This window comes from Ranitomeya variabilis, chromosome 2, assembly GCF_051348905.1.
Source record: "Ranitomeya variabilis isolate aRanVar5 chromosome 2, aRanVar5.hap1, whole genome shotgun sequence".
In the NCBI taxonomy this organism is placed as follows: domain Eukaryota; kingdom Metazoa; phylum Chordata; class Amphibia; order Anura; family Dendrobatidae; genus Ranitomeya; species Ranitomeya variabilis.
In genome coordinates, this window is record NC_135233.1 from 835,453,392 (window position 1) to 835,480,245 (window position 26,854).

A 26,854-nucleotide genomic window follows, 5' to 3' on the forward strand; every position below is an offset into this window, starting at 1 on the left:
TAATGGAAACCTTTAAAGATTAACTGTAGTTTAATTTCTATTTCATAAATCAATAATACACATGAAAATAAGAGACGCTGTGATACCGACATGGTAGCTTTCTGTTAAAGTAGGAAAAACCCTCAATGGTCAATGAAATAACTGGAAATTGACAAAAGTAATTTTTTATTTAAATTTCCTGAATATCAACTAATGAAAATCAAATGTTGCTTTTGAATGCTGGTTCAACAGAAAAAAAAAAGAATGACAATGGTCTGGACAAAAATGATGATATCCTTAACTTAATATTTCACTGCAGAAACTTTGAGGTAAGAAACAGTCAAACGCCAAAAACACATGGTAATGATAGTCATGTAAACAGACTCATGATCTGCAAAGAGGATTCAAGCAAAATTCCTCCTGACATGTGCGCAAACATCATCAACTACAAAAAACGTCTGACTGCTGTGCTTGCCAACAAGAGTTTTGCCACCAAGTATTAAGTTTTGTTTGCCAGAGGGATCAAATACTAATTTCTCACTGCAAAATGCAAATAAATTTATATAATTTATACAATGTGATTTTCTGGACTTTATTTTTGATATTCTATCTCTCAATGTTAATAATTAACCTACCCTTAAAATTATAGACTGTTCATGTCTTTGTCAGTGGACAAACTTACAAAATCAGCAAGGGATCAAATGCTTATTTACCCCACTGTATATAGACAGGACAGGTGAGGAGCTCTCCATCTAGCTCCTCCCTCCAGCTTCCCCTCTACATAAAATCTTACAAAATATCAATACTCATATAGAGATGTTTAGCAGTAATACTCACTTCCAATATACATAAACCCAGAGAAGGGAAGCAATAAGAGTGAAGAATTGTATAAGTGCAGTGAAAACTTTATTGATACAAATATGCAAAATGCCTCTTCTGAGAAAAAGAGGACTTAACTCTATAGCGCCACCTGTTGGAAGTAGCGATCCTACAAGTCACAATCAACCCTTTAACGAGTCGTGCAATATGACTTAGGATAAAAGCCAAATCAGTATCTCAATTCGCAGACATGGTGTTTCGGGCTGTTGGCCCTCGTCAGTGCGAAGCATGAGAACTGATTTGGCTAGGTGAGAGGCTCTGGACTGGGGTCTAAGGGGTAACGTTTCTCCTTATGGAGAGTGACATACCATCTCTGGCTTGTCAAGGTAAGGAGGCTTATTCGCCGTGCAATGCTCCTCTGGGAAATATAATATGCAAATTGCCTCTTCTGAGAAAAAGAGGACTTAAACTCTATAGCACCACCTGTTGGAAGTAGCGATCCTACAAGTCACAATCAACCCTTTATATACACTCATAAAAACACTAATAAAACAGGGAGAAGTATCACTAAGTGAACACAACACTAGGAAAACAAAATAGTCCCCACAACAGGGGTATAATACTAACACGCAAAGCAATGGCCTGCCAGAATACACTGTGTGCAGAATTATTAGGCAAGTTGTATTTTAGAGGATTATTTTTATTATTGATCAACAACTATGTTCTCAATCAACCCAAAAGACTCATAAATATTAAGGCTTAATATTTTAGGAAGTTGGAGTGTTTTTTTTTTTTAGATTTTGGCTATCTTAGGAGGATATCTGTTTGTACAGGTAACTATTACTGTGCAGAATTATTAGGCAACTGAATAAAAACCAAATATTCCAATCTCACTTGTTTATTTTCACCAGGTAAACCAATATAACTGCACAAAATTTAGAAACAAACATTTCTGACATGCAAAAAAAAAAAAAAAATTAGTGACCAATATAGCCACCTTTCTTTATGATGACACTCAACAGCCTTCCATCCATAGATTCTGTCAGTTGCTTGATCTGTTTGCGATCCACATTGCGTGCAGCAGCCACCACAGCCTCCCAGACACTGTTCCGAGAGGTGTACTGTTTTCCCTCCCTGTAGATCTCACATTTTATGAGGGACCAAAGGTTCTCTATGGGGTTCAGATCAGGTGAACAAGGGGGCCATGTTATTGTTTCTTCTTCTTTGAGACACTTACTGGCCTGCCACGCTGTGGAGTAGTTGGAGGCATGTGATGGAGCATTGTCCTGCATGAAAATCATGCTTTTCTTGAACGATACTGACTTCTTCCTGTACCACTGCTTGAAGAAGTTGTCTTCCAGAAACTGGCAGTAGGTCTGGGAGTTGAGCTTCACTCCATCCTCAACCCAAAAAGGTTCCACAAGCATCTTTGATGATACCAGCCCATACCAGTACCCCACCTCCACCTTGCTGGCGTCTGAGTCGGAGTGGAGCTCTCTGCCCTTTCCTGATCCAGCCTCTGGCCCAGCCTTTGGCCCATCAAGAGTCACTCTCATTTCATCAGTTCATAAAACCTTTGAAAATTCAGTCTTAAGATATTTCTTGGCCCAGTCTTGACATTTTATCTTATGTTTCTTGTTCAAAGGTGGTCTTTTTCAGCCTTCCTTACCTTGGCCATGTCCCTCAGTATCGCACACCTTGTGCTTTTTGTTACTCCAGTAACGTTGCAGCTCTGAAATATGGCAAAACTGGTGGCAAATGGCATCTTGGCAGCTTCACGCTTGATTTTCCTCAATTCATGGGCAGTTATTTTGCCCCTTTTTTGCCCAACACGCTTCTTGTGACCCTGTTGGCTATTTGCCATGAAACGCTTGATTGTTTGGTGATCACGCTTCAAAAGTTTGGCAATTTCAAGACTGCTGCAACCCTCTGCAAGACATCTCACAATTTTGGACTTTTCCGAGCCCGTCAAATCTCTCTTCTGACCCATTTTGCCAAAGGAAAGGAAGTTGCCTAATAATTAAGCACCCCTTATATAGGGTTCTGATGTCATTAGACAACACCCCTCCTCATTACAGAGATGCACATCACCTGATTTACTTAAATTGGTAGTTGGCTCTCAAGCCTGAACAGCTTGGAGCACAACAACATGTATAAAAAGTATCATGTGAACAAAATACAACTTGCCTAATAATTCTGCACACAGTGTAGTAAGACACCTACAGGTAAAGGTGCTACCTTATCCAGGGACAAAAGTAAGGCCTAAGTCTGATGACAGATAATAGCACTATATCACTATAGCACTAGCCACCATATACATCATTAGATCAGTCTACCATAGGCTATATTAGCTTACATGAAAGGGTTCCATAAGGGTAGCAGAGCACAAGAGTATATACTGGATGTTACCTGGTGCTGAGCAATGACAACACCCGCACGTTTCGCTTTATTTCCCTTTGAGAAAGCAATAACGAGAAACACAAGAGTCAGGGGTTGCAAGGAGAGGATTGTTGGTGGTCGTGGTACACTATGGGTAAGAAGCAGCTATTTGTATTATGGGCTTTGTACCCATTATAACGCACTGGATGTATGGTCTGGGGGCTTTCTAACGGTATAATGATTTTGTTGATCATTGTTTTATGTTCTTTCTGATACTTCCTCTAAGTAGCTTCCAGGTGCTGCTTCCATACTCCTTATTTGACTGCGCCTCCTCTTGCATGTCTCCTCCTTATATATAAACCTTGCTAGTTTTATATGATATACATAAGTGTTTTTATGGTATATTTTCTAAATAAAGTTGGTATCGTTCACTTTTTAATGGTTTACGGTTACTCCATTTGCTTTTGCAGTTTTTCAGTATGTTTAGGAGTACTCCACCACTCTAATTTGTTTGATTGAAATAGATGGAGAACACTGTCAAAATTTCTTGGATATGTTCTCAACTCTGTTGTATATGTTGTGCTTTATGAATATTGTTATAGTATTTCATATTGTATATGTTGTGTTCTGGATCACAGAAATGCTTGGCACCAGGTAAATGTGTTTTTTTCCTGTAGTCATGTGCCAATGAGACCTCATCCTTGCTCTCAGTTTCAGCCCTGTTTCTTGAACATTGAAACCCCCAGTAAGACATACAGTACAGAGAATTAAATATACCACAATGGAAGAAGGACATCTGAGTATCCCAGGAATCTTAAAGTCCTGCTGTGCAGCACAGTTCTGTATCCAGTCTGTGATCATTACATGAGCGCAGGTTTTGCAGATCTTCATATTGCAAGGATAGGTTCCTCTTGGCATATCAGAGGACATTGAGTTTTTGATAATTTCTTAGATTTGAAGGTTGTCTATAGCATAGCAAGGGAGAGTCTTTGAAAAAATATTTTTAGTTCAACATTTTTGTGTAGAATCTTTGAGGGGTTTTTTTTAGCAGTTTTTCTAAGCACTTCAAGCTGTGGGCTGTAGGACACCACCAGAGGTACACAAATATTTTCTTCTTTTTTTCCATATTGAAGTAACTGTCTTCTAGGGAAACTTGTAGCTGTAATGACCTGATCATTGATGGAGATGGGGTGGTACCCTTTGTTTTAAAATGTCTTTTTTAAGTTAGGTTAAGTAATTGTCTTCTAGGGAACTTTGTAGCTCTAATGACCTGATCATCGATGGAGATGGGGTGGTAGCCTTGGTTTAAAAATGTATTTTTTAAGTTAGATTAAGTGTTTATCTCTGTCTGTTGAGATGGAACAGATGTGATTATATCTGAGGGCCTGGCTGTAGACAATTAGCCATGAAAAGGTATCATAACTACAAGATTATTGTATATTATTTTGTTTCTCCCACTGAGAGCAGATCAATCTTTTTTCAACTGGCTAAACATCTTACCAAAATCTTTTTTTTGTTTTACTCTAAAATACTGCATTGCAGAAAAAAACACACTTTGGAAAACTGGACTATGTATTTGGATAACTGGTCTAAGGCAGGTCCTTGGTGTCTTTTCTAAGTGAGTGTACATGGAAAGACTTTCAGTCTAAGGCAGTGGGGCAAAACTGCATTGGACCCGCCTCAGGCTAGCCAAACAAGACAAATCATCCCCAGATGACTTTTCAAAGTATGATTTCTCTGAAACACTGCGGCATTTAAAATGTATGGCTGCAATAATATGGTTTGGGCTCCGTGTATCAGCTGGCAGGTTCCCTTTAATATACAACTGCCAGTACTACAAAACACATTAAGAAAAGAGCATTTAGCATTCTGTAAACTTTAGCTCAGTTTTAAGGAAACCTTTAATAAAAGCTGCAACATAAGAGATATTTTATGTTCTGTACAGGAAGTCTTTGTCACCCCATGGTACGTCAAAGATTTAGAGGTTATTCATTTTAAAATTAGACTGTGCCAGCTGAGGCATTATGGCATGAAAACATCTCCACTTCCAACGGAAAGTTCTCTTGCATAATGGCACAAATGAAGCATAATTAATAGCCACATCAGTGATAAATTAAATTAGTTGAGGAGGTTTCTCCACAATAGGAAAATAGAGAAACTGCCAATGTGAGCAATAGAAATGTTTTCCATTGTTCTATGTAGATGAAGCACAGAGTATTGTATTTATATAATTAACAAAATGAAACTAAGGATACGGAGCATAAATAGTAACTTCCCCATAGCAACATGAGACTACTTTTTTTTAGTTTTTTAAGCTACAGCTAGGAAAGATCATAAAAAAGAGGAAAAGACTATTAATGCTGGTACACATTAGCTAAATGTCATTGAAACCCAACAATTTTGAGAGGTGATGTCCCAATCCTTCTCCAGATGTTGCGGGAAAGAAGACTGGTAGATTGCAACATACCTGAACCTATTGTTCTTAAGACAAAAAAGCCACCACCAGAGGTGTCGGACACCTCCACATTTCCCTCTGCCCATTGAAAAGTCACACATACTTGGCTGAGCCCAGTGTGCATGTGTTTAAGGGGAAAGGCTTTTGGTTAAATGTTCTGACTAATTTTGTAACTTTGTTTTGCTCTTTGAATTATAATTAGCAAAACATAAAGTTGGTTACTATCTATTCTCCATACATGTTTAAGGCTAGGTTCACATTGCGTTACAGCAGCCCGTTCAACACATACGTTAAACGGGCTGCTGTAACGCAAGTGCCCACTTTGGCACATCGCTACCGCAGATAGAGCATCTGCTAGCTCTATCTGCGCTAGCAGTGACGGACCCAGAAACGCTGCAGCCCGCGTCTTGGGTCCGTCACTCAATGATGGCAAATCGCTAGCGCACGCCCATTGTGGGTGGGTGCTAGTGATGCATACGACATTTCATTCAATGGCGGCGTTAACGGACTACGTTACACCGCGTTATGCCGCGGTGTAACGTAGTCCGTTTAACGGAGTCACTGAACGCAATGTGAACCCAGCCTTAGACTCAAAACCAAAGAAACAGCGAAATAAGTCTCTAGTTAAAATAATTTTGTGTGTAGACCCACTGGAATGAAGTTACATTGTTGCGGGTGTGCTTACACAATTTGATCAACATGTGCATTAATGACCTCACATAAAGTCTAGTAAAAATAGCAGAAATGTAATGTAAAGTTATCTAAGTATATACACTGTTTCATTATTACTTTATTTTGGATGTGTAATAATCTGCATAATCAGCAGGGACTGGTTCATAGAATCCACCACTGATTCCAAGAATGACGGTAAATACAATTTTGTGGTCTAATTGTGACTGTCTTCGGTGAGAAGGGGGTTGGGGCTAAAACTGTGCCTGGGACTGGGACCCTAACTATCCCTGCCCCAGGGTTATTCTTAAAAGTTAGAGAAGCCCTAGTTTCCAACCTTACTATGTGGGAGGGATCGTACAGGGGAAGGTGTGTGTCGACTTCACTCACCTCTGGGGAGGGGAGAGAAAGACCAAGCAGGGATAGGCTCTCTGGAACCACCACTTACCTCAGGTCAGTCAGGGAACCGTACCAAGGGCAAATAGTCTCCGGAAAGGCTTCCCTTATAGGTACTAGTTATTGAGGCGCTCCCAGTGAGGGGGATATACATCACCAGTCCTGGCTGCGGATACATATATAAACCTCTCGGCTGTCACTGTCAGAGTTCCTCACTAACATAGTATTGTATGCTGCCACCAGTTCCTCATTAGATATAAGCCCAATAAGACAACAGGCTTAAATCGGGTCAGAAACCAACCCCGGGGTAGCGTATAATAACCGACCAAGTGTGTGGATGTGGGGATTCGTGAATCGAAATAAAAGAGCAGCCCAAGATTAATTTTATATTTAATTGCTGAAAGATACAGGTATATATTTACAAAAGCAAATATACAAGTGTACAGTCAGGAGTGAAGTACAAGGGTAGGATACAGATTGATTACAACTACTATGTTATGCAGCATGTGACCACAGGGAGGCGCTGATGAATCACAGGTCCAAATCTTTGTTACGTTATTCTCAGGCCGTGTCAGCTAATGGGCCTCCTGCCAGTAGAAAAACTGAGTCTAAAATGATGAGCTATTCAAACACGTATAATACCACCAGTGATACAAAAATTTTAAAACATCCACAGGAGGGATTATCAACCCGGGAATCTGGGAAGCGGCCCATGACAGGAAACAATGTGGCACAATATGAAGAAATACTAAAAAATCTTTCCACAAAAAGAGTAATATGCCTTCCCTGCCCCTAATAGGCCCTAAAGTCTGATGGCCTTCCTGTCAGCGGAGGTTGGCACCCTAATTTGCGATGTGGCGCCCCCGCTCCATGGTGGCAGTCCCTTCAATCCCTAGGTTATCCCTTAAGGTACCGTCACATTAAGCGACGCTGCAGCGATATAGACAACGATGCCGATCGCTGCAGCGTCGCTGTTTCGTCATTGTGTGGTCGCTAGAGAGCTGTCACACAGACAGCTCTCCAGCGACCAACGATGCCGAAGTCCCCGGGTAACCAGGGTAAACATCGGGTTACTAAGCGCAGGGCCACGCTTAGTAACCCGATGTTTACCCTGGTTACCAGTGTAAATGTAAAAAAAAACAAACACTACATACTTACATTCCGGTGTCTGTCGGGTCCCCCGGCGTCCGCTTCCCTGCACTGTGTAAGCGCCGGCCCTAAAGCAGAGCGGTGACATCACCGCTGTGCTCTGCTTTACGGCCGGCCGGCGCTGACACAGTGCAGGGAAGCGGACACCGGGGGACGCGACAGACACGGGAATCTAAGTATGTAGTGTTTGGTTTTTTTTACATTTACACTGGTAACCAGGGTAAATATCGGGTTACTAAGCGCGGCCCTGCGCTTAGTAACCCGATGTTTACCCTGGTTACCAGTGAAGACATCGCTGAATCCACGTCACACACGCCGACTCAGCGATGTCAGCGGGTGATCCAGCGACGAAATAAGGTGCTGGCCTTCTAGCTCCGACCAACGATGTCACAGCAGGATCCTGATCGCTGCTTCGTGTCAAACACAACGATATCGCTAGCCAGGACGCTGCAACGTCACGGATCGCTATCGTTATCGTTGTTAAGTTGTTCAGTGTGAAGGTACCTTTAGTCTATCAGAATCACAGACCCCAAAAAATAAAACAATAGATTATAGGTACAATTGATCTAAACCTCTTGTTTAGCCCTATTGCCTGTAACAGACAGCACCACTGAAAAAATAAATAAACCAGTCTCTGTCTCACATTAGAGAAAAACTCCTTACTCTCATTTAGGATTATCTATGATATCGCTATCAGTGAAGGTTGAAATCTGCATATAATATATTCTCAAAAAAGGATATCTTAACCAGAGCACTGGAGAAGGAGCATAGAAAACTATACTGGTTTTAGGCTGCCCTTATGTACAATACAAAAAATATATATATTTATAATATATATACACATATAATCCTCTATACCACAGGTTCAAATAATTATTTGGGCAAAATGAGTTCACCTCTTCTCCTCAAAGGGAAACTGTGGCCTCATGTGTATATTCTGCAGCCCAGATGACAATATCAAAAAGTGCTGAATGTGCAAATAAGGTGCTTAATCTTAGCTCATAAAATTATGAACTTAGCTCATATCTTAATAATCAGTTCCTTCTGTCAGCTGTGACGTGCAATAGCTCCCACTGTCCCGACGTGTTTTTCCCCCATACATTCTTCCCAGATGATGAGCTACAGATAGGAAACATTCTCCCCATATACAAAAGTGAGCGCAGACTTTCCCCTAGGCTGCCCCCTCCCACATGCTGCACCTACCCCAGGGCTGTGCAGCCTCCTTCCTCCCATATCTGAGAGCATAATTTTTTGTCCGGAAATGTGGATGCCCATATCTTTCAGCCCAAAGCTCTAAATGGGACGGTGGTGGCGCCCCTGGGTTCTGCTGGATTTTACCTGTGCATGGAGACCAAATACGGCTACCGTATTTAATTCCTGGTAGCTATGCTTTGTAACTCAATAAGATTCCGAATATGTGCTCGGCAAGGTTCAGATATATTGTATTCTTTTATTATAGGTCATTTTCTAGATTCAGTATCTCAGAGCCTGTGCTATTGAACCTGGAATCTGTGGTGCCAATATGTCTGAGTCCAACAAAGGAAGCCAGTTGGCTGGTAACTGCATAAGAGTTCACACCCCTGTGATAATTGCTGGATTTGATGTTGGGGAACACAGGGTCTATGCCTTTGGCCTCCCTGGAGAGAGCTCTAAAAGCCTATTTGCTTGAGCTAATTAAAAAAGCCATTGGCCTGAGGGAATGCCAAGGGTGGGGGCTGAGTTTGGAGCAATTATTTTTGAGCCAAACTGTATCTGATAGGGGATTCCATCAGATATCAAAACGATATCACTTAGGGTACTGTCACACAGTGGCACTTTTGTCGCTACGACGGTACGATCCGTGACGTTCCAGCGATATCCATACGATATCGCTGTGTCTGACATGCAGCAGCGATCAGGGACCCTGCTGAGAATTGTACGTCGTAGCTAGTGTTGAGCGATACCGTCCGATACTTGAAAGTATCGGTATCGGAAAGTATCGGCCGATACCGGCAAAGTATCGGATCCAATCCGATACCGATACCCGATACCAATACAAGTCAATGGGACTCAAGTATCGGACGGTATTCCTGATGGTTCCCAGGGTCTGAAGGAGAGGAAACTCTCCTTCAGGCCCTGGGAACCATATAAATGTGTAAAAGAAAGAATTAAAATAAAAAATATCGCTATACTCACCTGTCCGACGCAGCCGGGACCTCAGCGAGGGAACCGGCAGCGTTGTTTGTTTAAAATTCGCGCTTTTACTTGGTTACGTGAATTCCCGGCTTGTGATTGGTCAGGGCGGCCATGTTGCCGGGACGCGGACCAATCACAGCAAGCCGTGACGAAATTACGTCACGGCTTGCTGTGATTGGTCCGCGTCCCGGCAACATGGCCGCCATTAACCAATCACAAGCCGTGACGTCACGGGAGGCTGGACTTGCGCACTTTTTAAAAAACGCGCGTGTCCAGCCTCCCGTGACGTCACGGCTTGTGATTGGTTAATGGCGTCCATGTTGCCGGGACGCGGACCAATCACAGCAAGCCGTGACGTAATTTCGTCACGGCTTACTGTGATTGGTCCGCGTCCCGGCAACATGGCGCCTTGACCAATCATAAGCCAGGACGTCACTGGAGGCTGGACACGCGCGTTTTTTAAAAAGTGCGCAAGTCCAGCCTCCCGTGACGTCACGGCTTGTGATTGGTTAATGGCGGCCATGTTGCCGGGACGCGGACCAATCACAGCAAGCCGTGACGTAATTTCGTCACGGCTTGCTGTGATTGGTCCGCGTCCCGGCAACATGGCCGCCCTGACCAATCACAAGCCGGGAATTCACGTAACCAAGTAAAAGCGCGAATTTTAAACAAACAACGCTGCCGGTTCCTTCGCTGAGGTCCAGGCTGCGTCGGACAGGTGAGTATAGCGATATTTTTTATTTTAATTCTTTCTTTTACACATTTTTACATTAATGTTGTTTCGATACCGATACCCGATATCACAAAAATATCGGATCTCGGTATCGGAAATTCCGATACAGCAAGTATCGGCCGATACCCGATACTTGCAGCATCGGAATGCTCAACACTAGTCGTAGCAGATCGTTTGGAACTTTCTTTCGTCGCTGGATCTCCCGCTGTCATCGCTGGATCGTTGTGTGTGACAGCGATCCAGCGATGCGTTCGCTTGTAACTAGGGTAAACATCGGGTTACTAAGCGCAGGGCCGCGCTTAGTAACCCGACAGAGGCGTAGCTAGGGTTTCAACTTAGGGGGGGCGAAACATCTGAGTGGGCCCCTAACCAGCTAACCCTGATTACAGCTACGGTTGCGCACTTATTGTGAATATAGGGGAACCTCAGAATGTGACACTACTGTTATTGAAAATAAATCTATATACAAAAACGAACATTGACTTTACCGCCATATTGGACTATATGCACAATAATAATGTCCCCTAAGTTCCCCCATGTACTGCTCCATTTTACACAGTATCGTGAACTTAAAGCTTCCCTATACACAGTCTTAGGCTATGTTCACACTGTGCGGTTTTTGCTGCAGATCCACAGCGGATTTGACGCTGCGGATCCGCAGCAGTTTTCCATGCAGGGTACAGTACAATGTTACCCTATGGAAAACAAAAACCGCTGTGCCCACATTGCGGAAGTACCCTTAAAAAAACGCGCGGAATTGCTGCGGAAAAAAAGAAGGAGCATGTCACTTCTTTCTGCGGATTCTGCAGCGGTTTTCAACATGCACCAATAGGAAAGTGCTGTTGAAAACCCGCAGAGGAATGCACAGAAGAAACCGCAGGAAAATCCGCAGTGAAAACCGCAGCGGTTTTGCTCTGCGGTTTTTCCAAATCCCCAGCAGAAAAATCCGCAGCTAATTCCGCAAAGTGTGAACAAGCCCTAAGGCTCCCACAGCTCCCCTACACACATTATGATGGTTCTATAACTCCCCTGTACACCATATGATGTTCCCACTGCTCCCCTCTACATAGTATGATACCACTGCTCCCCTCTACACAGTATAATGCTGACAGAACTCCACTATAGAAAGTATAATGCCCCCCAGAGCTCCCCTATATACAGTGTAATGGGCCAACAGCTCCCATATGCACAATATGCCTTCACAGTTCCCTATACACAGTATGATGGGTCCACAGCTCCCGTATACACAGTATGATGGGCCCGCAGCTCCCTTATACACAGTATGATGGGTCCACAGCTCCCGTATACACAGTATGATGGGCCCACAGCTCCCTTATACACAGTATGATGGGTCCACAGCTCCCGTATACACAGTATGATGGACCCGCAGCTCCCTTATACATAGTATGATTGGCCCGCAGCTCCCTTATACACAGTATGATTGGCCCGCAGCTCCCTTATACACAGTATGATGAACTCGCAGCTCCCTTATACACAGTATGATTGGCCCGCAGCTCCCTTATACACAGTATGATGGGCTTACAGCTCCCTTATACACAGTATGATGGGCCCTCAGCTCCCATATACACAGTATGATGGGCCCGCAGCTCCCTTCTACACAGTATGATGGGCCCGCAGCTCCCTTATACACAGTATGATGGGCCCGCAGCTCCCTTATACACAGTATGATGGGCCCGCAGCTCCCTTATACACAGTATGATGGGCCCGCAGCTCCCTTATACACAGTATGATGGGCCCGCAGCTCCCGTATACACAGTATGATGAACCCGCAGCTCCCTTATACACAGTATGATTGGCCCGCAGCTCCCTTATACACAGTATGATGGGCCCGCAGCTCCCGAATACACAGTATGATGGGCCCGCAGCTCCCTTATACACAGTGTGATGAGCCCGCAGCTCCCTTATACACAGTATGATGGGACCGTAGCACCCTTATACACAGTATGATGGGCCTACAGCTCCCATATACACAGTATGATGGGCCTGCAGCTCCCTTATACACAGTATGATGGGCCCGCAGCTCCCATATACACAGTATGATGGTCCTGCAGCTCCCTTATACACAGTATGATAAGCACGCAGCTCCCGTATACACAGTATGATGAGCCCGCAGCTCCCTTATACACAGTATGATGAGCCCGCAGCTTCCTTATACACAGTATGATGGTCCCGCAGCTCCCTTATACACAGTATGATGGGCCCGCAGTTCCCTTATACACAGCATGATGGGCCCGCAGCTCCCTTATACACAGTATGATGGGCCCGGAGCTCCCGTATACACAGTATGATGGGCCCACAGCTCCCGTATACACAGTATGATGGACTCACAGCTTCCTTATACACAGTATGATGGACCCGCAGCTCCCTTATACACAGTATGATGAGCCCGCAGCTTCCTTATACACAGTATGATGGTCCCGCAGCTTCCTTATACACAGTATGATGGGCCCGCAGCTCCCGTATACACAGTATGATGAGCCCGCAGCTCCCTCATACACAGTATGATGAGCCGGCAGCTTCCTCATACACAGTATGATGGGCCCGCAGCTCCCTTCTACACAGTATGATGGGCCCGCAGCTCCCTTATACACAGTATGATGGTCCCGCAGCTTCCTTATACACAGTATGATGGTCCCGCAGCTTCCTTATACACAGTATGATGGTCCCGCAGCTCCCTTATACACAGTATGATGGGCCCGCAGCTCCCTTATACACAGTATGATGGGCCCGCAGCTCCCTTATACACAGTATGATGGGCCCGCAGCTCCCTTATACACAGTATGATGGGCCCGCAGCTCCCATATACACAGTATGATGAGCCCGCAGCTCCCTCATACACAGTATGATGAGCCGGCAGCTTCCTTATACACAGTATGATGGGCCCGCAGCTCCCTTCTACACAGTATGATGGGCCCGCAGCTCCCTTATACACAGTATGATGGACTCACAGCTCCCTTATACACAGTATGATGGGCCCGCAGCTCCCTTATACACAGTATGATTGGCCCACAGCTTCCTTATACACAGTATGATGGGCCCGCAGCTCCCTTCTACACAGTATGATGGGCCCGCAGCTCCCTTATACACAGTATGATGGGCCCGCAGCTCCCTTATACACAGTATGATGGGCCCGCAGCTCCCTTATACATAGTATGATTGGCCCGCAGCTCCCATATACACAGTATGATGGACTCACAGCTTCCTGTCATGATTTGGATGCCCTGGTCATTTAGTCGTCCTCCGGCGTAAGCACTATTTTGTGGCACTGCTGCAGTGCCGCTGCTCAAACTTGTGAGCGCAGCTTCTGACAGGCCAGAAGTTAGTATGTCACAAGCGCTCAATGTAAGACTATGAGGCTATGTGCACTTGTTGCAGATTCGTGTGCGGATTTACCGCTGATTTCCTGTGTTTTTTGTGCAGATTTCACCTGCGTTTTACCACCTGCGGAATCCTATACAGGAGCAGATGTAAAATGCTGAGGAATCCGCAAATGGAATTGACATGCTGCGGAAAATACAATGCAGCGTTTCCGCTTGGTATTTTCCGCACCATGTGCACTGCGGATTTGGTTTTCCATAGGTTTACATGGAACTGTAAACCAGATGGAAAACTGCTGTGAATCCGCAGCGGCCAATCCGCACCGTGTGCACATAACCTGAGAGTGAGGAAGAGGCCAGAACGAGGCTCCCACAGACTTACATTGATTAGCGACCTCTGCGCTGCTCCATGAAACACTGGAGCCTCGGACAGGTCACAAACTGCAGGAGACGGAGCCGAGCGGAGACTGAAACAGATGAAAACGCCAGAAGGTGAGTATCAGACAGAGGGCAGGGGACGGGGATTGTCAGCACCACTCCAGCAATGAAATAAAAGATAATGCTGCAGTGGTGCTGTAAATGTGATGCAGCTCTTGGTTACTGTATGCGGGCTCCTTATACTAATACTCATAAAAGGCCCAGGTGGTACGTATCAAAAGCCCCCTACCCCCCCATCTCCAGCCTCCCCAGACAGGAAATATTACATGATGGAGTACATATAATATCATAACAAAACATTATAATATTCAGCCCCCAGTGACCTGTCTCCCTCCCTCACTTCAGCCCCAATACCCCCATCATCTCATCCACCCCTCAGTGCCCTGTCCCACCTCACCCACCTTCTGCCCTCACAACACCCAAATGGTCTCACATTTACCCCCCAGTGCCCTGTCCCCCCTCCCCCACAATACCCCAACGGTCTCACAGTGACATACCTGAATTTAATAAACCTAATAACTATAAGGTCCATCCCCAGCACTTACTGATAAAAGTTTGCAGGCAGGACCAGGAAGTGTCAGTGTAATGCAAGATGTGGGCACTAGGACCCAGCGTGCCTGAGCCAATCCCAGCGTGCACAAAGTAAAGAAAACTGCAGCCAGGAAAAGCTTCAGGATCAGGTCAGACGGGCGAAACCATTCACTGCAGGGGGGAGACTGCAGCCAGCCACTGTGCTAATAGCCAGCGTGCAGAGTCTCCGTCAGACAGGAGCAGACATACTGCTCTCCTCCTATGTGGTGTTCTGCCTCCTCACAGAAGTGGCTCTGCCCTGGCTCCCAGTGGGCCCCTTCATGTGACCGGGCCCGGAACAATGGCCCCCTCTGCCCCCCCAGTAGCTACGCTACTGTAACCCGATGTTTACCGTGGTTACAAGCGTAAAAGTAAAAAAAAACAAACAGTACATACTTACATTCCGGTGTCTGTCCCCCGGCGTTCTGCTTCTCTGCACTGTGAGCGCCGGCCAGCCGGAAAGCGAGCACAGCGGTGACGTCACCGCTGTGCTTTCCGGCTGGCGCAGACACAGTGTGGAGAAGCAGAACGCCGGGGGACAGACACCGGAATGTAAGTATGTACTGTTTGGTTTTTTTTACTTTTACGCTGGTAACCACGGTAAACATCGGGTTACTAAGCGCGGACCGGGTTACCCTGGTTACCCGGGGACTTCGGCATCGTTGGTCGCTGGAGAGCTGTCTGTGTGACAGCTCTCCAGCGACCACACAACGACTTACCAACGATCACGGCCAGGTCGTATCGCTGGTCGTGATCGTTGGAAAGTTGCAGAGTGTGACAGTACCCTTAGATATCATTTTCTCATGTCTCACACTATGATCCTGTTAATGTCCTAAGCTTTGCCATCCCCCAGGAGGCCAGGGACAGATATGTTAGTGTATAAACACGTAAGACAAACAGGGATAGCAAAAAGCAACTTGCATACAAAGCACTCACCAAGAGTAGAGAGGAATAAAGGGAAGGATAGTAAGGCACAAACCAAATTGGAATAGGATAATGGAGAAAGTCTACACCCAAAGACAGCAGACAACAATCTCTAGCAGCAACTACAAACTCAAACTTCAGCAATTAAGGAAGCAAAACTTTCACAGGCAGCGATGAGATGGTGTGGCCAGGTTTTATAGAGAAAGAAAAGAAGCACGTCAGGAGCAGCTGTGTGATGGAGCTCAATGGCTCTAACCAGCATACAAAGTCATTAACCTCTTCAGCGCCAAAGGAAACAAAGTCCATTTAATATGAGGAACAAAACACACAGGTAAAATGGAAGATATGCAATTGGCTGTATGTTAAGATCGCCCAACTCCAGATCTAACAGGAGGACACACTGGTGACATCATCATTGAGTTCCAATTTTTGTTTTCAGGCCTTTGATTGTGTCAGTCATCTTTTTGGATATATTAGGCTATTAAAACACATAATGGGATCCTATAACTAATCATCTTCTGGTTTTGAAGTGATTTGCAGATTGCTGGAGTATATAAAAATGAAGAGGAGTTTAGCTTTTGGCAATAAAATTGTGAAAAAAAATAAGCTATTAGGAAAATGATACTTGTGGGTTCTAATGAGTAAACACTATTAGACTGTTTACTGTAAAATCTTTGCATGTTGTTAAATAGAAATTAGGAAGTATGGAATACACTCTAAAGAGGCCGACTCAAAGAGTATATGCCACAAAACTGGCATAAATGATTTTAAAAGTTGCAGTTTTGAGCAATAAGCAATATGGAGTCTTTGACTTTTGACGTTTTCATGCCACTTTGGCTCAGCTCCCTCAGATTAGTTGAAGCTGTGGCAGGAAGAGCGTGGTCCCGCCTGCCTGCAACAGCATTTTTTGTGGCATTTTGAAGAGTTCTTAGTAAATAAAGCTAACTTTTTTGAACATGTACTGTGTAGAAAAGCAGCTATATAATCTGCACCCGAAAAAGGCTGCAAAAAAAGCATTAAAAAAATGCCATGAAAACTGGAATTTTGAATACAGTGTTTTTACTGCCAAGAGAGGAGGTTTTGGCTGCAGAAAAAGAAAAGCAGCAAAAAACGCTGCATGTGAACATAGCCTAAGGTTTAACATTGGAAAGTTTTATGAATCAATTATGCAAGCACTCCATTATTTATGTGAATATCCGCAGTAAGTTGCACAACTAAGTAATACACTGTTAGGATTGGCGGAACGCACCGAGTATATATATGTGTTATTAGGTGCGTTCGCAACCCGGGGTCCACCGTGCAGGAGAGGAACCTGCTGCTGGCAAATGGCGGCGCTATATCGCGGTATAAGCGAACTCTGTTAACTCCACAGAGTTGCTAGGAACAAGATGCTGTGCCCTGTTAACCTCACCGAGGTACACGGCTACCAACCAGAGCAAACTGTGGTCATGCAGTCAGAGAAAACAGACAAACAACTCCTCACCGGAGGTGCCGGTATTCTAGCAGCTTATTTCAGCCAAGGCCCTGAATGCACTCATACAAACTCCTCACTGGAGGTGCCGGTATTCTAGGGGCTTATTTCAGCCAAACCCTAACCGCATCCAGACATGACCACACTGGTGCTGAGCTCATAGACATTGGTTTGATACTAGCGCATGGCCGTGCGGCCATGCAAACCTTTTATAGCTGCAGCAACTACAGAACCTTCCTAGAGGACCAATGAGAGCTGCTACAGTACCTGAGCAACTTCAGGACCTTCCTAGAGGACCAATGGGAGCTGCTCCAGTATCTGAGCATGTGACCCCCGACCTCCAATGAGAGGTCTTACCCTGGGCATGCTCAGAAGGGGAAAAGCAGGACTTAGTCACAGAGAGGTCTGCTCGCCGCTGACCAGTACTGGCTACAAAGGCAGAGCCTGGAAGAACAGTAGTAACCAGTTGCCCAGTATCAGCCTGAGCCAGACGCTGGGACTGACGTCTCCGCTGAGCAGGCTCCACTGCGGCTGGAGAAGAATGGGAGACCACAGCGGAGGAGGTTCGAGATTCCCCCTGTGCAGAGGTGGGAACTTGTCACATAACATACACTACTCAGAAAAAGTTAGGGATATTTGGCTATTGGGTGTAATTTCAGGATGATCCTAAAATGTACCTTTTCAGGCGGACTTAATGTGACCATCTTTATACCTTTGAATGTACATGTCAAACTGTACAGTGTTTCAGTACTTTTTGCACAACTAGCTGTTCTCTAGCAAGGCGATTAATAGCAAAATTCACAACAGGTGTTTGATCCATGAATCACCCCAAAAATTTTGGGGTTCACTTAGAATTGGTATTAAACAGTCTCTCACATCATGCTGTTCACATTTTGACATCAAGACGACGGCTAACAATTGATCAATAGTACCTCGTCATTGGGAGTGTTCAAGCAGGATGTTCTCAGACGAAAGTGGCCACTAAGCTTAGAGGGTCACAGAGTGTCATCAGCAGGTTGCAGAGATGCAGAGAGACTGGAGTGAACATCCTTTGGTCACATCCCATACTGATAACCGCTTCATTGTGATCAATGCCCTTCGGAACAAGAAGATGAATGCCACAAAACTCCAAACACATTTAAGCGAGGTGAGAGGCACTCAAGTATCATGTCAGACCACTCCAAACAGTTTACATCAGAGTGCTAGACGACCTGCGGATACCTGACCACACCACTAGGCACAGGCATCATCGTCTTGCATGGGCCAAGGAGCATCTAAGCTGGACACCTCATTGCTGTTCACTAATGAAAGTTGATTCATGCTGAGAGATGATGGCTGGCAACGATTCTGGAGATGTTAAGGAGAGCGCTAAGCATTAGACATTGTTGTCACCAGATGAGGCTTTGGTGGTGGTGTTACAGTATGGGCAGGTGTGTCTAGCCAATACAGAACTGCCCTACACTTTTTGAATGGTACAGTGACAAGCCCCTACTACTTGAATAACATCAGTAAGCCAGTCATTATGCTTCTGCATGAACAACACAGGTCTAATTTCATCTTCATGGATGACAATGCTCCAGCTCATTAAGGTCGCATCATTAGGGAACGTCTGCTGGAGCCTGGGGTATCTCAAATGATGTGGCCTGCACTTCCTCCAGATCCAGATCCCATAAAAAAGCTACAGCATCAGCTGAGCTGCCATGTAGAGGCTCATAACTCTGTACCCCAGAACCTCAATGATGTGAGGGCCGCCTTTCAAGAAGAGTGGGATGCCATGCCTCAACAGACAATAACTCATCTTATGAACAGCAGGAGACATTGTTGTCAAGCTGTAATTGATGCTCAAGTCCTAATGGCAAGTTATTGAGACATTGACATTCTTTCTTGGGGTATATCCACCACTGTTGTCTTTTGTTTTAATAAGTTGCTTGAGATGAGGATATCACCATTGCATTCTTCTACGGAAATGCCCTACTTTAATGATAAAATATCACTGTAGTGTCAACATTTTATGTTTTCCATGAATTTCACCTAAAGCCAAACATTCCTAACTTTTTGTGAGTAGTGTATACTTTATGTTTAAAAGTCACCACTCTCTTATTTAGAAGATCCGGTCCCGGAAGCTCTTGGTTTTCTGGTATAGTATTTTCTGTTTTGGCATGAGACCAGAACAATGTGTTATGAAAGGTTGCTGTCATGACTCTGTTGTTGGCTGTCCAAGTACCAGGGGCTCCTTCCCTGTTCCTAACACTAGGGGCACCCTAGCCATCCCTGTTCCCAGCATTACTTCTGATGGTAGAGACGCCGGGGCCACGTACCTTGCCTTAGCTCCTGAATCTGCCCTCAGTCAGAGGTGAGTAGTAGTGTACCGTAATACATCAACAAGACTAACAGGGTAATATGAACAGGGATAAAGGAAAATACCAATCATACAAATATACACACAAACAACAGAGGTAAACAACAGGGAGTGGAGGATGGGCTTAAACCAAAGTAGGAGAAGAAAGATAATTATTATACACTCAAAACCTAGCAACGGTTACAGATAAATCCACCAAATGCCTTCTCCAATAACAACCACTAACAACCTCCAGCCATGCAGCAAAAGCTAGCTCTGACAATGAATGATAGTCAGGGCTCAGATTATATAGGAGATGAGAGTGTCTAACAGAGCACAGCTGAGTGCCTTAATGCAAGAAAGCTCCAGGAGCTCTCAAGTGAGCAGATTAACCCCTGCACTGCTAAAAGAAATTTACACCATTTAATATGAAGGTGAAGTTCTTTTAATCAGTGCAGGAGTAGGAGAAATCAGACACAGCGGTCTTCTGGCTCCTCTATGTCATGGTAAACCCATGACAGTTTTTGCTGACTTTTTTTAATAGCTAAGCAAGCCTCATATTCTTTTTCTGCATGAACTGCAACTTTACCATTTATTATAAAGTAATTTTGTAGTCATGCCAAAAATATACCTGGACACTATATGACACATTGGTAACAGTAAAACTGCTTGTCCAGGAAAATAATTTTCTAAACATAATTCCTCGAGACCAAAATTTTGCAACGCTTTTAATAAAAACCTGTAGTATAGCTAAAAAGTGAAAAAAAAACGCACAATAGGGCATGACCCGGCAATAAATTATGTAGATAGTACAGTATTGCATCAGACTAGATTGTATCAGGCACAATTCCTAAGCAGATATAGACACCAGCTGCTGTTGCTCCATATGCTGGAATAAAACAGCAATAGTAGAAAGTTATATACGGATAAATCTGCTACCCTGTTGGTCAAAATTCAATGGAGATGATGGCGTGGAACAAAGGGCAGGTTTATCAATCTACACATTTCAGAGTTGAACAAACTCCTTCATCAGGATGAAAACACAATCACAATTGTGCAGTACATTTATCCGTATATTCCTTTCTACCTTTACATTTAAAGAAAACCTGTACATTGGACATTTTTTTTTTTTTTACTGTGGGTCTAGGAACTAACAAGGCAGGAAGTTGATGATCTCTGCCAGCTAAGAGCAGCCACAGACAGCTCCTGCCGGTGATTCTGTGGCTTCCATCGACATCACATCGGCATAGCAGCTGCTTCCCTTCCACTGTGCTCTGTTGACCGGGCATCACTGTTAATGTCATGCTGATTGATAGCTGCCTCCTGCTGCCTAACTGCGGAAAACCAGCTGTCAGTCAGTCATGACCCATCGAGAGAGCAGTCGGAAAAAGAGGAGTTGCTCTGTTAACCCGTTAACATGAAGCAGCAGAAAAATTGGCAGGATCGCTCTGAGAGAGCGCCAGGTAGAACAGGCAGGTAAATAGCAACTATCTACCTGTTAGTTCTTAGGCATATATTAAAAAAATAGTCCTAGAAATACCCTTTAATTAAAATCACTGATTCTGAGCCAAGTAGTCAATTGGGTGTTCCTTACCAGTGATACACATCTAATCTTCCCCACCCCAGATAACTGCTGGCTTGCACTGATATCACATATTATACTTCATAAATATGTGATTGCATGTTACAATATTACCCTTAAAGGGAACCTGTCACCCCCAAAATTGAAGATGAGCTAAGCCCACCGGCATCAGGGGCTTATCTACAGCATTCTGTAATGCTGTAGATAAGCCCCCGATGTATCCTGAAAGATGAGAAAAAGAGGTTAGATTGTACTCACTCAGGGGCGGTCCCCGCTGCGGTCTGGTCCGATGGGCATCACGGTCCGATCTGGGGCCTCCCATCTTCTTAAGATGACGTCCTCTTCTTGTCTTCACGCTGCGGCTCCGGTGCAGGTGTACTTTATCTGCCCTGTTGAGGGCAGAGCAAAGTACTGCAGTACGCAGGCGCCGGAAAAGGTCAGAGAGGCCTGGCGCCTGCGCACTGCAGTACTTTGCTCTGCCCTCAGCAGGGCAGATAAAGTACACCTGCGCCCGAGCCACAGCGTGAAGACAAGAAGAGGACATCATCCTATGAAGATAGGAGGCCCCGGACCGGACCGCGACGCCCATTGGATCGGACTGCCCACCCAGGTGAGTATAATCTAACCTCTTTTTCTCACCTTTCAGGATACATCGGTGGCATATCTACAGCATTACAGAATGCTGTAGATAAGCCCGTGATGCTGGTGGGCTTAGCTCACCTTCGATTTTGGGGGTGACAGGTTCCCTTTAATGGGCTTTAGAAATAATCTTTATACCTATGTAGTTTATATAGTTTTTTTCATATTTAGAGCAGGTATTATTATGTACTTATTTTGCTACTTTTCTTATAACTAGCGCTCTTTCACACTATACTTCTCCACTTTACCATTTTACTGGATGAACTTTTCTGCTGAATGTTTGGCCTCTTTTTCTGTTGGACATTATTTCTATCCTTGTTATTATTCTTCTAAAATAAACATTTTTGCCCATTTCCATCACTTTCTAGTTATTGCCTTTTCTTTGATGTATTGAATAACAGAAGAAAAAAGAAATTATTTCTTTTTATTTGGTCTACTAGAAAGGGAGCACCTTACGAGTATGGTCTTATGTATCTGCACATGGTTGCTCATATGGAATGTCAAACCCGAGTGTCTATACACTCTGCTTGGGAGAAATGAGGGGAGGAGTCAACATTTCCAAGGGGACATTTTGATGAACTCTCTCATTTCTCTTCTCAAATATACAAGATCATAGAATAAATTTTGAAAAAAGCTTCTACTTTTTAATTATGTCTACTTTACTAAGCAATTTCTGAATATGAAGCTTCCTACAGAAATATAAAAAATAGTTTCTAATATTGCTCTCGCTCTGAATTCACTAGTTTGATCACGTGTCCTCACTATATTGAACAGTGGTAAGTGTGCCCCACTATCAGATAGATATACGTAAGGCTCAAATCATAGAAAAACAGAACTTAATATTTGATATTGAATTGATGCAACTACAGAGGTCAGATGTTTCCTGTAGTGCTTGACCAAGTTTGCACACACTGCAGCAGGGATTTTGGCCCACTCCTCCATATAGATTTTCTCCAGATCTTTCAGGTTTTGGGTCTGTCACTTGGCAACATTGAGATTCATCTCCTTGCAAAGATTTTCTATTGGGCTCAGGTCTGGAGACTGGCTCGGCCACTGCAGGATATTGAAATGCTTCTAACAGAACCACTCCTTCATTGCCCTGGCTGTGTGTTTCGGGTCATTTTTATTCTAGAAGACACAGCCACGATCCATCTTTAAAGTTCTTACTGAGGGAAGTGGGTTGCTGGCCAAAATCTCGAGATACATGACCCCATCCATCCTCCCTTCAATACAGTGAAGTCATCCTCTCACCTTTGCAGGAAAGCACACCCAAAAAATGTTTGTTTCCTCTCCTATGCTCCACGGTTTGGACGGTGTTCTTGGGGTTGTACTCATCCTTCTTCCTCAAAACACGGCGAGTGTAGTTGACACCAAAGAGTTCTATTTTGGTCTCTGACCTTCCCCCTGTCACGGGTGTGCCAGATACAACAGATGGTCGTTCTGCATCTGGCTGCAGAAGGTCTCTGCGTTTGTCATTGCAGATGCTTTCTTAATCCTTCTGACTTTTGGACCCAGTGGCAACCTCCCTCTCTGGTGCTCTTGGAGGACGTTTGGTGTTATCTCTCTGGAGTCTGCTCAAGTTAAGTTCCCCCCCCTTGTTTGTCTTCCTTGTCTTTAGTGTACAGTGGGGACTGACTGTTGCACATCCCCGCCTTCCTTATTCAGGGCCTCGCTCTAGGGATAGACAGGGCTTAAGTTTCCTTCTTGGTGATTGGTGTGGAACCAATATAGGGATAGTAGGGAAGGCAGGGTGCTATTAGATCTGACTCCACTCTCCCATTCCCTAGCATTTGGGCTTCCTTCCCCTCATCCCTTTGTGTTGCACTTAGTCTTCCCACACTGTGCGTAAAACCCTTGCTTCCTGTGGATCATTCAGATAGTCATTGGCAAATGTCAAACAGGCCTGGACATGTGGTGACATGAACAGGGGGACCTTGCTGTGGTCCCAGCTGTCTTCAGGTCATTGACCAGGTCCTCCTGTGCAGTTCTGGTCTGATTTCTGATCTTTCTCAGAATCATCCTTACCCCATGAGGTGAGATCTTGCATGGAGCCCCAGACCAAGGAAGATTGACAGCCATATTGTGTTTCTTCCACGTTCTAATAATTGTGCCAACAGTTGCCTTCTCACAAAGCTGCTTGCCTATTGTTCAACAGCCGATCCCAGCCTTGTGCAGGTCTACAATTTTGTCCCTAATGTCCTTAGACAACTCTTTGGTCTTGGCCATGGTGGAGAGGTTGGAGTGTGATTGATTGAGTGTATGGACAGGTGTCCATTATTGAAGTAACAAGTTCAAACAGGTGCAATTAACAGAGGTAATGAGTGCAGTGTAAAAGGGCTTCTTATAGAAAAACTAACAGTTCTGTGAGTGTCAGAATTCTTGCTAGTAGGTTGGTGATCACATACCTATGATAAAAGTTACACACCTCTCCATTCTTTGCAGTGGGAAAACTTGCAAAATCATCACAGTATCAAATACTTATTTGCCCCACTGTAAGTCTGCCTTGCGCTACTGGTATTTGTCAGATCCACCCATGGCTTGAATTTTACTGTTCCTTAAATGGAACAGAAAAATAAAATTTCCTTACAGTAATCTGATTTTGATGGACAAACTCTTTTGACTCCGTTCCCATTGTCAAAGTGCAGTCTGCCTCTACATGCATTTGTGAAAGAATGAGTCATTGTAAAACACTCTCTGAATATTAGCATGGTACTGTAAGTCGGTTTGTGAAATTTCCTTCCTCCTATTCATTGATCAACTGTGAGTAGTATTATTGAAAAATGTAAGGGTTATAAACTATATGAAGGGATAGACCTAGTAAAGTTACAGAGCAGAGTTGCCGAGAGCTGAGGCATACAGTGCATAAAAGTCTCCAATAGTGCATCAGTAATTGCAGAGATCCAAAGTCGCTCTGGAATTAGTATCAGCACAAAAACTGCATGCTCGGAGCTTCGTGACATGGGTTTTCATGGCTGAGCAGCTGCATGCGAGCCTTACATTACCATGCACAATGCCAAACATCGGATGGAGTGGCCGCCACCGGACTCTGGAGCAGTGGAAGCATGTTCTGTGGAGTAACAAATCACGCTTCTCTATTTGCCAGTCTGACGGACTGATAACATTAGCTAGACAGCACACATACCCATAATGTCAGATTGTAAAGCACTGCATTTTACAGCCACCCTCAAATTATTGGCTGGACAAGGGCTTTTTGAATACGATATCTGATCTATCATAAGCGTCACGAGCAGAGTAAATATGGCAACAGGCAACAGAAGCAGCCGTCGCAGGAGCAAGTTCTGGTGGAGATGTGACAATCTCCTCTCATTACCTCTCCTACCTACAACTGCTACATTTCATTCTGTACAGTTCAAGCTGCAGAAGTCAGTCAATCAGTCTGGGTGGGCAGAGATAGAATTTATATAAGGCCGGGGTCACACTTGTGAGTGCAATGCGAGAAACTCGCGCATCAACACCCGGCACTGCCGCCAGCACTCAGGACCGGGTGTTTAGCTGCATAGAAATACATGCAGCCGCACACTCCGCTCTCGAGTGCTGGCGGCAGTGCCGGGTATTGATGCACGAGATTCTCGCATTGCACTCACAAGTGTGACCCCGGCCTAATGAATAGATTTGGACTAAGGAGCTCTTTCACTCTCTTGTGGGACTCAAATTTCCAAAAAGGATTATACAGCTCCTCTAGCAAGGATATTTCCAAGTAAGCATACCAGCCTCATTAGGTCTAAGGCATCTATTTAATAATCGATACAGTATATTTTGCGAAATCTGGTGACAGATCCTGTTTAAAATAAATCTGTTTGTTCTGGTTGACTGATTAAAGACATAACGCATGTATTGGTCTTTAATAACGTTATTATTTTTACATTTATAATATAAGAATGGCAATTATGAGATTTTCTCATTTACTAGGTGTGTACCCTAAACTACGGTAAGAAAAAAACAACAATAATAATATTAACAAACCATTACTTATTATAGTCACCTATTGCAGAAGGATTTCTAACAACCTAAATACGGCCAACCGCAGCACAAGTGTTGTTGGTGCAGGTTTATTTATATGCTGTTTATGACAGGCTCAATGGTTTAGGTAAGAAGCTATTGTGAAGCCGAGGCAGCCTGCGGCTCTGTACACTGCATCGGTTTTCTCTGCTGAATAAACACAGCCCCATGAGGGTGACAGTAAGCAGTGCTTGCCTGCGAGTGTAAGATGCTGTCTGCAGGCAGCTTTCACACATCTACGTTACACAAGGATGGAGGCAAACTGCAAAGTGATGGACAGCAATCAGCTAAGCAATGCTACACACATAAAAGAAATATATATGAATTGTCATCCTCAGTTTCTGATTTATAATGTTTCATGATTAGAGTTGCATTGTCTTTTGTTCAAATAAATCTTAATATTAAATGTAACTTACCTTTAGATAGCGTGGTTGATTGTATGGAGCATCCTGCAAAGATATCGTGAAGTTTTATTTGTTTTCATGCTTTCAAGATAAGTTACAAACTTTTACTGCTCAGTCATCATCTATACAAGTGAGATCGATCGATAGATAGATAGATAGATGATAGATAAAATATGGGATAGATAAATAGATAGATACGATGGCTATATAGATAGAGGATAGATAGATATATAGATGATAGATAGATAGATAGATAGATAGAATATGGGATAGATAATAGATAGATAATGGATAGACAGATGATAGATAGATAGATAGATAGATAGATAGATAGATAGATACATAGATAGATGATAGATAGACAGATAGATAGACA

General features: G+C 44.1%; 1 protein-coding gene and 1 long non-coding RNA gene across 6 annotated transcripts in view; both read right to left on the reverse strand.

Annotated features, from left to right (window-relative positions):
* Window positions 1-26,854, reverse strand: part of DLGAP2 (DLG associated protein 2) — a 1,328,681-nt gene that overhangs the window by 842,985 nt on the left and 458,842 nt on the right. The gene's annotated exons all lie outside the window — the stretch shown is intronic.
* Window positions 26,490-26,854, reverse strand: part of LOC143807950 (uncharacterized) — a 33,602-nt gene continuing 33,237 nt past the window's right edge. The window contains exon 3 of the long non-coding RNA XR_013221840.1: window positions 26,490-26,523. This is a non-coding gene — a long non-coding RNA (uncharacterized LOC143807950). The remainder of the gene's footprint in view (window positions 26,524-26,854) is intronic.